Here is a 13,812-nt window from a genome sequence, read left to right as displayed (position 1 = left end):
CATATTTGAGTTTTCTCAAATTTTGAGAATAGGATCATTTAATTTTATTTATTTTATCATCAATTATTTCTATTACAAAAATATGAGAGAGGGAATAAAATGACTTCCCCAAAATAAAGAAATATTGAGGATTTAATAATAAAATCAAATAAGATTTTATTTCAGTGTTTTATTTGAATTTAGGAAAAATATGCGTTTTTCAAAATTCCATTTAGGGCCCAAATAAATGTTCACCTTGTCCGGCTTGATTTTAGAAGCCCGTGAAAATTTATTTCGGAATTTTTGAAGTCAGTTTAGTATTTCTTTTTATTTTTTCTGAGTGGAATAATTAAAAAAACAAAAAAAAAGACGAACCGACTTCGGGCCGTACCCGAGCGGGACACCGCCCGGGGCAGCCTTTAAATAGCGCCGCCCCGAGCCGCCCCAGCCCATGAGCCCCGCCTCGATCCGCGCGCGTCGCCGGAGCCGCCGCCGCCGCCGACGATCCCGTCGCACGAGGTTCGTCGTGCCTCGATTTCCATGCCAAAAAAAAGAGAGAAAAAAATTGGCGTTCATCGTTTTTCTTTTTCTCGGATTAAATCCGTGATTTTCTGATCGCGATTCCTGATCCGATTTTCGTTTTAGTTTAACTTTTCGCTCGTTTATCGGAATCAGGCGATTCAAGCGCCTAGGGATTCGTCTCGAAACCCTCTATCCGTTTAATCAACTTAAACAAGGTTTTGCTACTGTAAAATTTGCCCTAGATCCAGATTACTAGAACGAAGTGTTTTCTTTCGCCGTTTGACTTTCGTTGCTTCGTTCGATTTGATTTTTTTTGCCAACCGGAGTTCTTAAGTTGAACCTTCTGGTTAGATCTCTTATTTGAGTTTTACCTGTGCATTAGATGAGTACTTATTGTATGCTTGTTTGTTTGTTTGCGATAGAATACCCGGAGTGCATCGCCTGTTACTTCGAATCGTTAGGTTTCGTGGATCATCAGCAAGGCAAGTAATACTTTGATCATACCTTTTCTACTACCCAGTTTTATTGCATTAGATCAATCCTCGCACATTGCATGATTAGGATCTAATTAAATTGTGGTATTAGAAGTAGTTGAGGTAGTACCTATTACCTGTTTATTATCAAACCTTTGGGAGTTACTTCTATGTTTGCTTGTTATGCCATGCTATGCTAGTAGACGTGGATTGGGTGAGTGATATCCATGACAGATGTGAGTTTGTTAATTAATGGTTTATCTAAGGTGGCAACTTAAACACACATCTGGGTGGATTGAGGCACCTGGGTATTCCAGGACTTGCCTGTTTTCTTTTGGACCGCCACCCAGGCTCAAAGGGATCATGAGACTATTCATACTAGAAACTTCTGTGTGCAGCCACAAGCTATTATGGGCTCTAGCGTAGTTTACTAAGTTGCGCGAACTCTTACAGTGGTAGACTAGCAGATGTAGGGGATGTAGGTGGTACGGTCTACCCGATCGTAAGGTGCTAGCGCTTCTAAAAGACTATGTCTCGGTCATTCGTCTTCTCAAACACCATGTAGTGCGAGAAACCAAACGGAGGCGATCGAGTCTTGTGGGGAAAAGTGCGCAAACCTCTGCAGAGTATAACAAACTAATCATGGTTAGCCGTGTCCCCGGTTATGGACATCTTGAGTATCTAGTACTTGGATTTTCATGTGAATCTCAACATGTTCCTATAAATTAATTTTGTTGGGTTATGTTTAATGATTATGCTTAATTGGGATTGAGAATGCTGTCAACCATTCTCACTGTTTAACAACCACCATGATAGTAATTAAATTTATTCCTTTGAAGTAGGGAAAAATTGGCTTTACGCAAAACTGTAACCATAGAGCTTTCCACCAGCCAAATATGCATATAGTATAGCTGTTTCATTCCATTACTCTCTATGTGTTACCTTGCCAGCATATTCCATGTGCTGACCCGTTTCGGGCTGCAACGTTAATGTTGCACACTTTTCAGACGACGATTAAGGAGTTTTTAGGTCGTGGTTCTATACTCAGTGATGCCGTTGGAGTTGATGGACTCACTTATCTTCCAAGCCTTCCGCTGTTATCGTTATTAGATGGCCTTAAGACATACTTATTGTAATAAGTTCTCTTCTGAGACACTCGATGTAATAAGTGTGTGATTGCTACTCTGCTATAAATCCTCTGAGTACTATGTGGTGTCAGCATTACTGATCCAGGGATGACACCGGACCATAGAGATCAGACTGTTTGAGGTCTGGTCGCTACAGAGATGGTATCAGAGCACACGCTGACTGTAGGACACGACCACTAAGCACAAGACCTAGATCACTATTCACTCTCTTCTCTTGTGACCTCTCATCTTTTCTATGTTGGAAATATGCCCTAGAGGCAATAATAAAAGCATTATTATTATATTTCTTTGTTCATGATAATAGTCTTTATTCATGCTATAACTGTATTATCCGGAAATCGTAAATACACGTGTGAATACATAGACCATAATATGTCCCTAGTAAGCCTCTAGTTGACTAGCTCGTTGATCAACAGATAGTCATGGTTTCCTGGCTATGGACATTGGATGTCATTGATAACGGGATCACATCATTAGGAGAATGATGTGATGGACAAGACCTAATCCTAAGCATAGCACAAGATCGTGTAGTTCGTTTGCTAGAGCTTTTCCAATGTCAAGTATCTTTTCCTTTGACCATGAGATCGTGTAACTCCCGGATACCGTAAGAGTGCTTTGGGTGTATCAAACGTCACAACGTAACTGGGTGACTATAAAGGTGCACTACGGGTATCTCCGAAAGTGTCTGTTGGGTTGACATGGATCGAGACTGGGATTTGTCACTCCATATAACGGAGAGGTATCACTGGGCCCACTCGGAAATGCATCATCATTATGAGCTCAAGGTGACCAAGTGGTTGATCACGGGATCATGCATTACGGCACGAGTAAAGTGACTTGCCGGTAACGAGATTGAACAAGGTATTGGGATACCGACGATCGAGTCTCGGGCAAGTAACATACCGATTGACAAAGGGAATTGTATACGGGGTTGATTAATCCTCGACATCGTGGTTCATCCGATGAGATCATCGTGGAGCATGTGGGAGCCATCATGGGTATCCAGATCCCGCTGTTGGTTATTGACCGGGGGCCACATGGGCTGTAGGGGGTGCGCCTTGGCCTACATGGGCCAAGGGCACCAGCCCTACTAGGCCCATGCGCCTAGGGTTTCCACCAAGGAGGAGTCCAAGTGGTGGAAGGCACCCCGAGGTGCCTTGGGGGGGAGGGAAACCCTCCCCTGGCCGCCGCACCTAGGAGATCAGATCTCCTAGGCTGCGCACCACCCCCCCCCTTGGCCCTCCTATATATAGTTGAGGAGAAAGGAGGACTTCATACCTCAGCCTTTGGTGCTTCCCTCTCTCCCCGTTACGTCTCTCTCTCGTAGTATAGGCGAAGCCCTGCTACTGTGACGCCCTGCATCCACCACCACGCCGTCGTGCTGCTGGATCTTCATCAACCTCTCTTCCCCCCTTGCTGGATCAAGAAAGGAGGAGACGTCATCCGTTCCGTATGTGTGTTGAACGCGGAGGCACCGTCCGTTCGGTGCTTGATCATCGGTGATTTGAATCACGTCGTGTTCGACTACATCATCCCCGTTCTTTGAACGCTTCCGCTCGCGATCTACAAGGTACGTAGATGCATCCGATCACTCGTTGCTAGATGAACTCCTAGATGGATCTTGGTGAAACCGTAGGAAAATTTTTGTTTTCTGCAACGTTCCCCAACATTCTACTCTTTAGGATGGCGGATGCAAGGAACAAGTTCACACAACCGAATGAAGATACACCCTTTGGACGACACTTGAAGGAAGTCACTAGATACCTGAACATAGGAGTACCAAGCTTCACGGGAACCTACAACGCCACTTTACCTGAAGAAGAGCGCTGGATGATTCAAGTTGAAGTTCCAGGAAGGACGTTCATGCTAGTCACTGAGCCCATAGAGTTTTCTTTTGATGCACCCACTTGGAGTCTAGGAAAGAGCACGGCAGCTCATATCGCCATGGGACGCATTGGAGAAGTCTACCACAAGGATCTCAAGGATACTATCTACCAGATTTGTGGGCGCCGAGATGAGCACTGGGAGATGATCAGCACCAGGAAGGATAGATCAATCGCAGCTTTTATCCAGGAGCTAAACCAGCACATTCGACGACAGGAGAACCAGATGTGCGCCGACATGATAGACCTGAAGAAGGCAAAGACTAGAATCAAGGAACTAGAGGAAGAACTCAAGGCTACACGTGAAGATTATGAAGAGGAAATTGAAGTATTGGTGAAGAAGAATGATGACCTGATCAAGAAGATTGGAATATTTCTGGGAGGCCCTACGCCAGTAGATGAAGACGAAGAACCCATGGAGATTAGCCTGGAAGACTACATCATCATCAACGGCACCGACTCCGAAGCAGATAGTAGCGATGATGACTATGTTGATGAAGCTGGAGCAGATATCATGGAGTCAACAACCGTAGAATATTTCTAGTAGACCACCTCATCAGTAGTAGTAGTCCACCATGTAAATATAGTAGTCCGAGCACTTTTGCGATAGATAGATCGATTGTATGCCCTTGTTTGATTGAAAGAAGTGAATTGTTTGTTTTTGCCTCATGTGCATATGGGTAGTGTTTTCTCTTTAGACCCCCTCTATTCTTACATCTCATCTTTTCTAAAACCCTCAGATGCCTCCGAGACGTGACCCCAGATTTTCCTTTCCACTGGAGCTCACTCAGTTGATCCAGCAGCAGAACACATTGATGGAGTTGCTAGTCCAGAATCAGAATCAAGGGAACAACAACAACAACCCACCACCACCACCACCTGTTGACCACTTAGCCCGTTTTCTTAGGCTAAATCCACCGGTGTTTTCCAGTAGCACCGAGCCGATAGTAGCATATGATTGGCTCCGCAAGACAGCTAGGGAGTTGACCACAGCAGGATGCACAGATGCGGAGAAGGTGAAGTTTGCCGCACATCAGTTAGAAGGACCCGCAGCATCATGGTGGGAGAATTTCACAGCCACTTCCCTAATTGACACTGTCACATGGGACCAGTTTCAGCAGGCTTTTCATACTGCACATGTTTCAGTAGGAGCTATGGCCATGAAGAAGCATGAGTTTCACAACTTGCGCCAAGGAGGACGGACAGTTGGCCAGTATGTGGAGGACTTTAGTAAGTTAGCATGTTATGCCCCAGATGACGTCGCTACGGATGCAGCTAAGCAGGAGAAGTTTCTGGAAGGACTGAATGATGAGTTGAGCATGCAGTTGATGGTAGCAACCTTCAACAACTACCAGGAGTTGGTAGATCGTGCTCTTATGATTGAAGGCAAGCAGCAGCAAATTGAGAACCGCAGGAGGAAGTATGGACAAGGAAAGTACAATTCAGGAGCTCAGCAGAAGCCACGTTTTACCCCTAGACCGGGAGGACATTTTCAGCATACCCATGGAGGAGGTAGCTCGCACAATCACAATGGCACCAAGAATGGTAATGGCAACGGAGGAAGCAACGGCCAGAATCGCACCAACCCCTCAACCCCGGCCAAGAAGGACCTAAGCCAAGTCACTTGATTTAAGTGTTCGAAGACAGGACATTATGCCAATGAATGTCCTGAATTACAAAATGGAAATAGCAATGGAAGTTCTGGGAAGAAGCCGAACCCTTTTAACAGGGGACAGGTGAACCACGTTAGCGTGGAGGAGGTTGAAGCTCAGCCCGGTGCAGTAATAGGTAAGTTTTTGGTTAAGTCATTTACTGCACTCGTTCTTTTTGATATTGGTGCATCGCATTCATACATCTCAAGGGGATTTGTGGATAAGTATAACCTACCAACCCAAGCCCTTAGGTCACCCATGTTAGTAACCTCGCCCGGAGCAGAGTATGTGGCTAGTCTATGGTGTGATCGGTTACCATTAAGGATTGGTAACTATGTTTTTCCCTCAGACCTAATAGTATTGGAATCTCAAGGATTGGATGTGATATTAGGCATGGATTGGTTATCAAAGTATGAAGGGAATATTGAGTGTGCTAGCAAGTCAATTTTGCTTACCACCTCAGAAGGGAGAAGGATCAAGTATGTATCCCGACATGTGCCAAAGAGGACCCAAGTAAATTGCCTAACAGGAGTTGTGCAGGAGGAAGTACCAGTGGTAAGGGATTTTCCTGATGTTTTTCCAGAGAAGTTTCCAGGCATGCCACCGGATAGAGATCTTGAGTTTTTGATTGAGCTATTGCCAGGCACAGGGCCAATATCAAAGAGACCATATAGGATGCCAGCAAAGGATTTGGTGGAAATTAATAAGCAGATTAAGGAGTTACTGGATAAAGGATATATTCTCCCAAGTTCTTCGCCTTGGGGATCGCCAGTACTACTAGTGGAGAAGAAGGATGGATCGTTAAGGATGGTTGTTGATTATTGAGGATTGAATGAAGTAACGATCAAGAACAAGTACCCACTACCAATGATCAATGATCTGTTTGATCGATTGCAAGGAGCTAAGGTATTTTCCAAGATCAATCTGCGATCAGGATACCACCAGTTGAAGATTCGAGAACAGGATATTTCGAAGACAGCTTTTACCACCAGGTATGGGCTGTATGAGTATACCGTTATGTCATTTGGTCTGACTAACGCACCTGCCTATTTTATGAACATGATGAACAAAGTGTTTATGGAGTTTTTGGATAAGTTCGTCGTAGTGTTCATTGATGATATCCTGGTTTATTCGAAGAATGAAGAGGAGCATAAGGAGCATTTGTGTTTGGTACTTGGAAAGCTCAGAAAACATCAATTATATGCCAAGTTCAGCAAATGTGAGTTTTGGTTGAAGGAAGTAGGATTCCTCGGACACGTTATATCTGGAGAAGGTATAGCAGTAGATCCCGCTAAAGTTGAAACCGTGACCAAGTGGGAAGCCCCAACAACAGTTGGAGAGATCCGGAGTTTTCTTGGACTCGCAGGATACTACCGGAGATTTATTGAGAATTTCTCAAAGATTGCGAAGCCTATGACTGAGTTGTTGAATAAGGATACCAAGTTCATATGGACAGAGGAGTGTGAGGCTAGTTTCCAGGAGTTGAAGAAATGTTTGGTTACTTCACCAGTGTTGATTTTGCTAGACCAGACCAAGGATTATGAGGTGTATTGCGACGCTTCACGTCGAGGACTTGGAGCAGTGCTTATGCAGGAAGGGAGAGTTGTTTCATATGCCTCAAGACAACTGAAGCCTCATGAGTTGAATTATGCTACGCATGATTTGGAGTTAGCAGCCGTAGTGCATGCTTTGAAAACATGGAGACATTTCCTCATTGGAAATCATTGTGAGGTGTACACGGATCATAAGAGTTTGAAGTACATTTTCACACAGAAGGAGTTAAACCTTAGACAAAGGAGATGGTTGGAGCTTATCAAGGATTATGATATGAAATTGCATTATCATCCTGGAAAGGCTAATGTAGTAGCAGACGCATTAAGCCGTAAGAGCCATGTCAGTACGTTAATGACGGGAGAAATACCCAAGGAGTTAGCAGAAAATATTCGTGAACTATGTTTGGAAATAGTGCCGAGAGGCTATGTAGCAGCATTGGAGATTCAGTCAACTTTGATGGATAGAATCAGAGAAGCTTAGAAAGCTGACAAAGAGATTGCCGCTATAAAGGAGAAACTGAGCAAAGGAAAAGCTAAAGGATTTCGTGAGGATGAGCACGACACCCTATGGTTTGAAGACCGCATTTATGTGCCCAAGGACCCGGAGATCAGGAAGTTGATTTTGCAAGAGGCACACGACTCACCGTATTCAATTCACCCAGGAAATACCAAGATGTATCTGGATTTGAGGGATATTTTCTGGTGGACTGGAATGAAGAAGGATATAGCGGAGTATGTAGCAGTTTGTGATGTATGTCAAAGAGTAAAGGCAGAGCATCAGAAGCCAGCAGGATGGTTACAACCATTGCCGATACCCGAATGGAAGTGGGATAAGCTAGGCATGGATTTTATCATGGGATTGCCCAGGACTCGTTCAGGCTATGACTCGATTTGGGTTGTAGTTGATCGATTGACGAAAGTAGCTCATTTCATCCCAGTAAAGACCACTTACACCAGTGCTAAGTTGGCAAAGATATACATGACCAGGATCGTATGTCTGCATGGAGTTCCAAGGAGTATCGTATCAGATAGAGGAACCCAGTTTACCTCAAAGTTCTGAAAGCAGTTGCACGAAACTTTGGGTACCAGGCTAGAATTCAGTACAGTTTTTCATCCACAGACAGATGGACGGACCGAGAGAGTCAATCAGATTTTGGAGGATATGCTGAGAGCTTGTGCGCTAGATTACGGATCTAGTTGGGACGATAATTTGCCATATGCAGAGTTCTCTTACAACAACAGTTACCAAACTAGTTTAAAGATGGCCCCTTTCGAAGCTTTGTACGGAAGGAGGTGCAGGACACCGTTGTCATGGGACGAAGTTGGAGACCGCCAGTTGTTTGGTCCTGACTTGATTAAAGAGTCTGAACAGAAGGTGAAGTTGATTCGCGATAGGCTCAAGGTAGCCCAGTCCAGACAGAAGAGTTATGCGGATTCTAAACGCAAGGAGACAGTTTACGAAGTCGGAGACAGAGCTTATCTTCGAGTATCTCCACTTCGGGGAACAAAGCGTTTTGGAGTTAAAGGGAAGTTAGCACCACGATTTGTAGGACCATATCGAGTTTTGAAGCGTATGGGAGAAGTGGCTTACAAGTTGGAATTGCCCGAAGGATTGTCAGGAGTTCATGATGTGTTCCACGTTTCTCAGTTAAAGAAATGTCACGCGGAGATGGCTGACATACCGTTGAGAGACACAGTGCCTTTGGAAACTATTCAGTTGGATAACGATTTGACGTACGAGGAGAAACCAGTCAGGATTCTCGAGTTTGCCAACCGAGTTACTCGCAACAAGGTTATCAAGTTCTGCAAAGTTCAGTGGAGCCACCACACGGAGGATGAAGCCACCTGGGAACAAGAGGAAGATTTGCTCAAAGACCACCCTCACCCATTTTCTAGCCAACCCGAATCTCGAGGGCGAGATTCATCTTAAGGGGTGTAGGTTTGTAACATCCCAAATTTTCAATTTGGAATGTTATACATTAGATCATCATGCATATCATATTTTATTTTGCATTTTGGTTGATCCTACAAATTCTACGCAACTCAATGACCCACGGAGAGAGTTGGGGATTTCGTTATTTTCATATTTGAGTTTTCTCAAATTTTGAGAATAGGATCATTTGATTTTATTTATTTTATCATCAATTATTTCTATTACAAAAATATGAGAGAGGGAATAAAATGACTTTCCCAAAATAAAGAAATGTTGAGGATTTAATAATAAAATCAAATAAGATTTTATTTCGGAGTTTTATTTGAATTTAGGAAAAATGTGTGTTTTTCAAAATTGCATTTAGGGCCCAAATAAATGTTCACCTTGTGCGGCTTGATTTTAGAAGTCCGTGAAAATTTATTTCGGAATTTTTGGAGTCCTTTAGTATTTCTTTTTATTTTTTTTCCGAGCGGAATAATTAAAAAAAACGAACCGACTTCGGGCCGTACTCGAGCGGGACACCGCCCGGGGGCAGCCTTTAAATAGCGCCGCCCCGAGCCGCCCCAGCCCATCAGCCCCGCCTCGATCCACGCGCGCCGCCGGAGCCGCCGCCGCCGCCGCCGACGATCCCGCCGCCGCCGCCGCCGACGATCCCGCCGCCCGAGGTTCGTCGCGCCTCAATTTCCGTGCTGAAAAAAAGAGAAAAAAAAATCGGCGTTCGGTGTTTTTATTTTTCTCGGATTAAATCCGCGATTTTTCTGATCGCGATTCCTGATCCGATTTTTGTTTTAGTTTAAACTTTCACTCGTTTATCGAAATCGGGCGATTCAAGCGCCTAGGAATTCGTCTCGAAACCCTCTATCCGTTTAATCAACTTAAACAAGGTTTTGCTACTGTAAAATTTACCCTAGATCCAGATTACTAGAACGAAGTGTTTTCTTTCACCGTTTGACTTTCGTTGCTTCGTTCGATTTGATTCTTTTTGCCAACCGGAGTTCTTAAGTTGAACCTTCTGGTTAGATCTCTTATTTGAGTTTTACCTGTGCATTAGATGAGTACTTATTTTATACTTGTTTGTTTGTTTGCGATAGAATACCCGGAGTGCGCCGCCTGTTACTTCGAATCGTTAGGTTTCGCGAATCATCAGCAAGGCAAGTAACACTTTGATCATACCTTTTCTACTACCCAGTTTTATTGCATTAGATCAATCCTCACACATTACATGATTAGGATCTAATTAAATTGTGGGATGAGAAGTAGTTGAGGTAGTATCTATTACCTGTTTATTATCAAACCTTTGGGAGTTACTTCTACGTTTGCTTGTTATGCCATGCTATGCTAGTAGACGTGGATCGGGTGAGTGATATCCATGACAGATGTGAGTTTGTCAATTAATGGTTTATCTAAGGTGGCAACTTAAACACACATCTGGGTGGATTGAGGCACCTGGGTATTCCAGGACTTGCCTGTTTTCTTTTGGACCGCCACCCAGGCTCAAAGGGATCATGAGACTATTCATACTAGAAACTTCCGTGTGCAGCCACAAGCTATTATGGGCTCTAGCATAGTTGACTAAGTTGTGCGAACTCTTACAGTGGTAGACTAGCAGATGTAGGGGATGTAGGTGGTACGGTCTACCCGATCGTAAGGTGCTAGCGCTTCTGAAAGACTATGTCTCGGTCATCCGTCTTCTCAAGCACCATGTAGTGCGAGAAACTAAACGGAGGCGATCGAGTCTTGTGGGGAAAAGTGTGCAAACCTCTGCAGAGTGTAACAAACTAATCATGGTTAGCCGTGTCCCCGGTTATGGACATCTTGAGTATCTAGTACTTGGATTTTCATGTGAATCTCAACATGTTACTATAAATTAATTTTGTTGGGTTATGTTTAATGATTATGCTTAATTGGGATTGAGAATGCTGTCAACCATTCTCAATGTTTAACAACCACCATGATAGTAATTAAATTTATTCCTTTGAAGTAGGGAAAAATTGGCTTTACGCAAAACTGTAACCATAGAGCTTTCCACCAGCCAAATATCCATATAGTATAGCTGTTTCATTCCATTACTCTCTATGTGTTACCTTGCCAGCATATTCCATGTGCTGACCCGTTTCGGGCTGCAACGTTAATGTTGCACACTTTTCAGACGACGATTAAGGAGTTTTTAGGTCGTGGTTCTATACTCAGTGATGTCGTTGGAGTTGATGGACTCACTTATCTTCCAAGCCTTCCGCTGTTATCGTTATTAGATGGCCTTAAGCCATACTTATTGTAATAAGTTCTCTTCTGAGACACTCGATGTAATAAGTGTGTGATTACTACTCTGCTATAAATCCTCTGAGTACTGTGTGGTTTCAGCATTACTGATCCAGGGATGACACCGGAGCACAGAGATCAGACTGTTTGAGGGTCACTATATTCTGTTCACACAAGTTGGATCTATTTCATACTGCATGTCATAATATGCCTAGTATGTTCACTTATGCTTCACAAAGTAGTTAGATTCCTCACTTGTACTTATTCATGGATTTGTACAAATCTGGAAACAACTCTCTATCTATGAGTGAATGTCTTCGCACTTTGACAGTTTTGAAGCCTTTCAGTCTAAACTTCATGGCACTAGAAAAATCTGCAAGGAAGGGTGGCAGACAGCGTCGTGGTAACACCTCAAGAGATGTACCTCCTGACCTCTATGAGTTGTACAAGACAGATCTGGAGGAGGACTACAATCAGCGGAAAACTCGAATCCAATGGATTCGAAGATATTGGGCAGAACAATGGTTCAAGTACAGGTTCGTGACCCAGGAGTATGCTGAGAAGAATGCCATCAAGCGACCGTGGGGAGACATCCTATACAAAAATCTTCAACCCAGGTCCAGAGCTGAAGCCATTGAACAAGGCTTCTATCCCTGCATGGTCTGTGGACCACAGCCTGCAGATGCAGACCCATCGTCATTGCTATGGTGTCATGATGACAATCTGTTCAAGTGCAACCTCTAGTTTGCCAGGAACTCGGCCAAAGAAAATAAGAAGTTGCGAGGATTAGACTTCAATCCAGGTCCCTCTGCTCCTCGTGCCGATGGTTCACGCGAAGTTGAACCCAATCTTGTTGGGCCCTTCTACAACCTGGAAGGTCTCATCACTCATATTATGGTTCAAGGGGCAGTCATGGATCAACTTGCAGACGACGCTGAATCTAATGAAGCGCCTGCACCATCAAAGCCAAAGAAGCTGAAGAAGCCTAAAGCTTCGAAGCCTGCCCCTGCACCAAAGGTTTCACGGGTGAAGCCTCTGGCCACTGCACCTCCTGAACACAGTGTGCAGTCTGAAGATCTTTCACGCATCTCCAAGCCCTCTAAAGTGAAGATGCCCATGCAACCCACCAGCCAAGCACCGACCCCTGCTGCTGTTCTGCGAAATGAGAATGACGCCATTGATCTGTCCAGTGACGATTATCTTAATGATGACGCTCTTGAGCAGTTGATGAAGAGCAAGCAAGAGGCAGAAATCTTCAATGACCTTCCTCTCTTTGATGTTGAAATCATCAACGCATTCATTGATGAGTGGTTTGACAACCCAAATGTTAGCTTTGATGATCTTCAGCTTCCCATTGGCCTCAGCGTCGCCTTCCACGGAGCCATTGCTGCTGAGCTGGCTCTAGCTCAGAAGATTGTTGAGCTGAAGCATAAGATAGATTATGAAAAGGATTAGTTCAAGAAGCATATGGCCAAGCTCAATGTTGAAGACATTCAGAACTTCCAGACCATGATGCATGAGCTTAAGGAAGCATTCCGAACCAAACGCGAAGAAGCCAAAGGTTCTCGTGAACGCATGAAGGATCTTGCTGCTAAATGTGTTCAGGGATATAATGAAGCTGAAAAGTGCAAGGCCTTGGGGCGACCAGGCATCGACCCCAGAATGGCGGCCAAGAAGAAGAAGAAGCCAGCTGTGGCAGAACCCGAAGCACCAAGGCAGGAAGTACATCCAATTGTCTTCCCAGCCAGTATGACAGGCTCAAGGCCTAAGGTCCCCACAGTGGCTTCAGAACTGAAGAAAACAAGGGCAGCTGAAGCTGAAGCCAGAAAGCGCAAAACCAAGGGCACCACTGATGATGCTCCTCCAACTAAGAAATGCAAAACCAAGAAGAGAGATCGGGCTGCTCCCACAGAGCCCCTTGAGGTCGATCCAATCTTAGTGGCTCGTCCTGCGTCTGAAAATCAAGAACGCCAAGTGGTAGTTCATGAGCCTGCTTCCCTAGAGGCTCCTGAAGCTGAAGACAATCTAGCTGTTGACCCCACCGCAACTGAAGACATTGGTCCTCACGACAATGTTGAAGATGATGAAGTCCTTTCTCAGATCGAGCACCAATTGGTATCATCGCATGTGCTCACGCACAGCGAACTCATCAGCATTGGTCGTCCTCTGACGCCAACTGCTCATGATGCATCGTGGGCTGATCACCCACAATGACAAGACACCCCAAGTTCTCCCCAACCGCAAGCCACCTCACCAGTGCAAGATGACGATGACTTTGAGGCCCAGCACACTCCATCTCCGCAAGCGTCGCCAGCACTATGCAGGCTTCGCAAAGGACCAAGGCCCCAAGTCACTCCCACTATGCACGTGTCTGAGTCTGAAGCCAAAATGGCTGAAGATATTCTGGCTG

Source organism: Triticum urartu, chromosome 7A, assembly GCF_056163025.1.
Source record: "Triticum urartu cultivar PI428250 chromosome 7A, HENAU_Tu73, whole genome shotgun sequence".
Classification (NCBI taxonomy): Eukaryota; Viridiplantae; Streptophyta; class Magnoliopsida; order Poales; family Poaceae; genus Triticum; species Triticum urartu.
The sequence above is the reverse complement of the archived record's forward strand: the minus strand, read 5'-3'. Positions refer to the sequence as shown.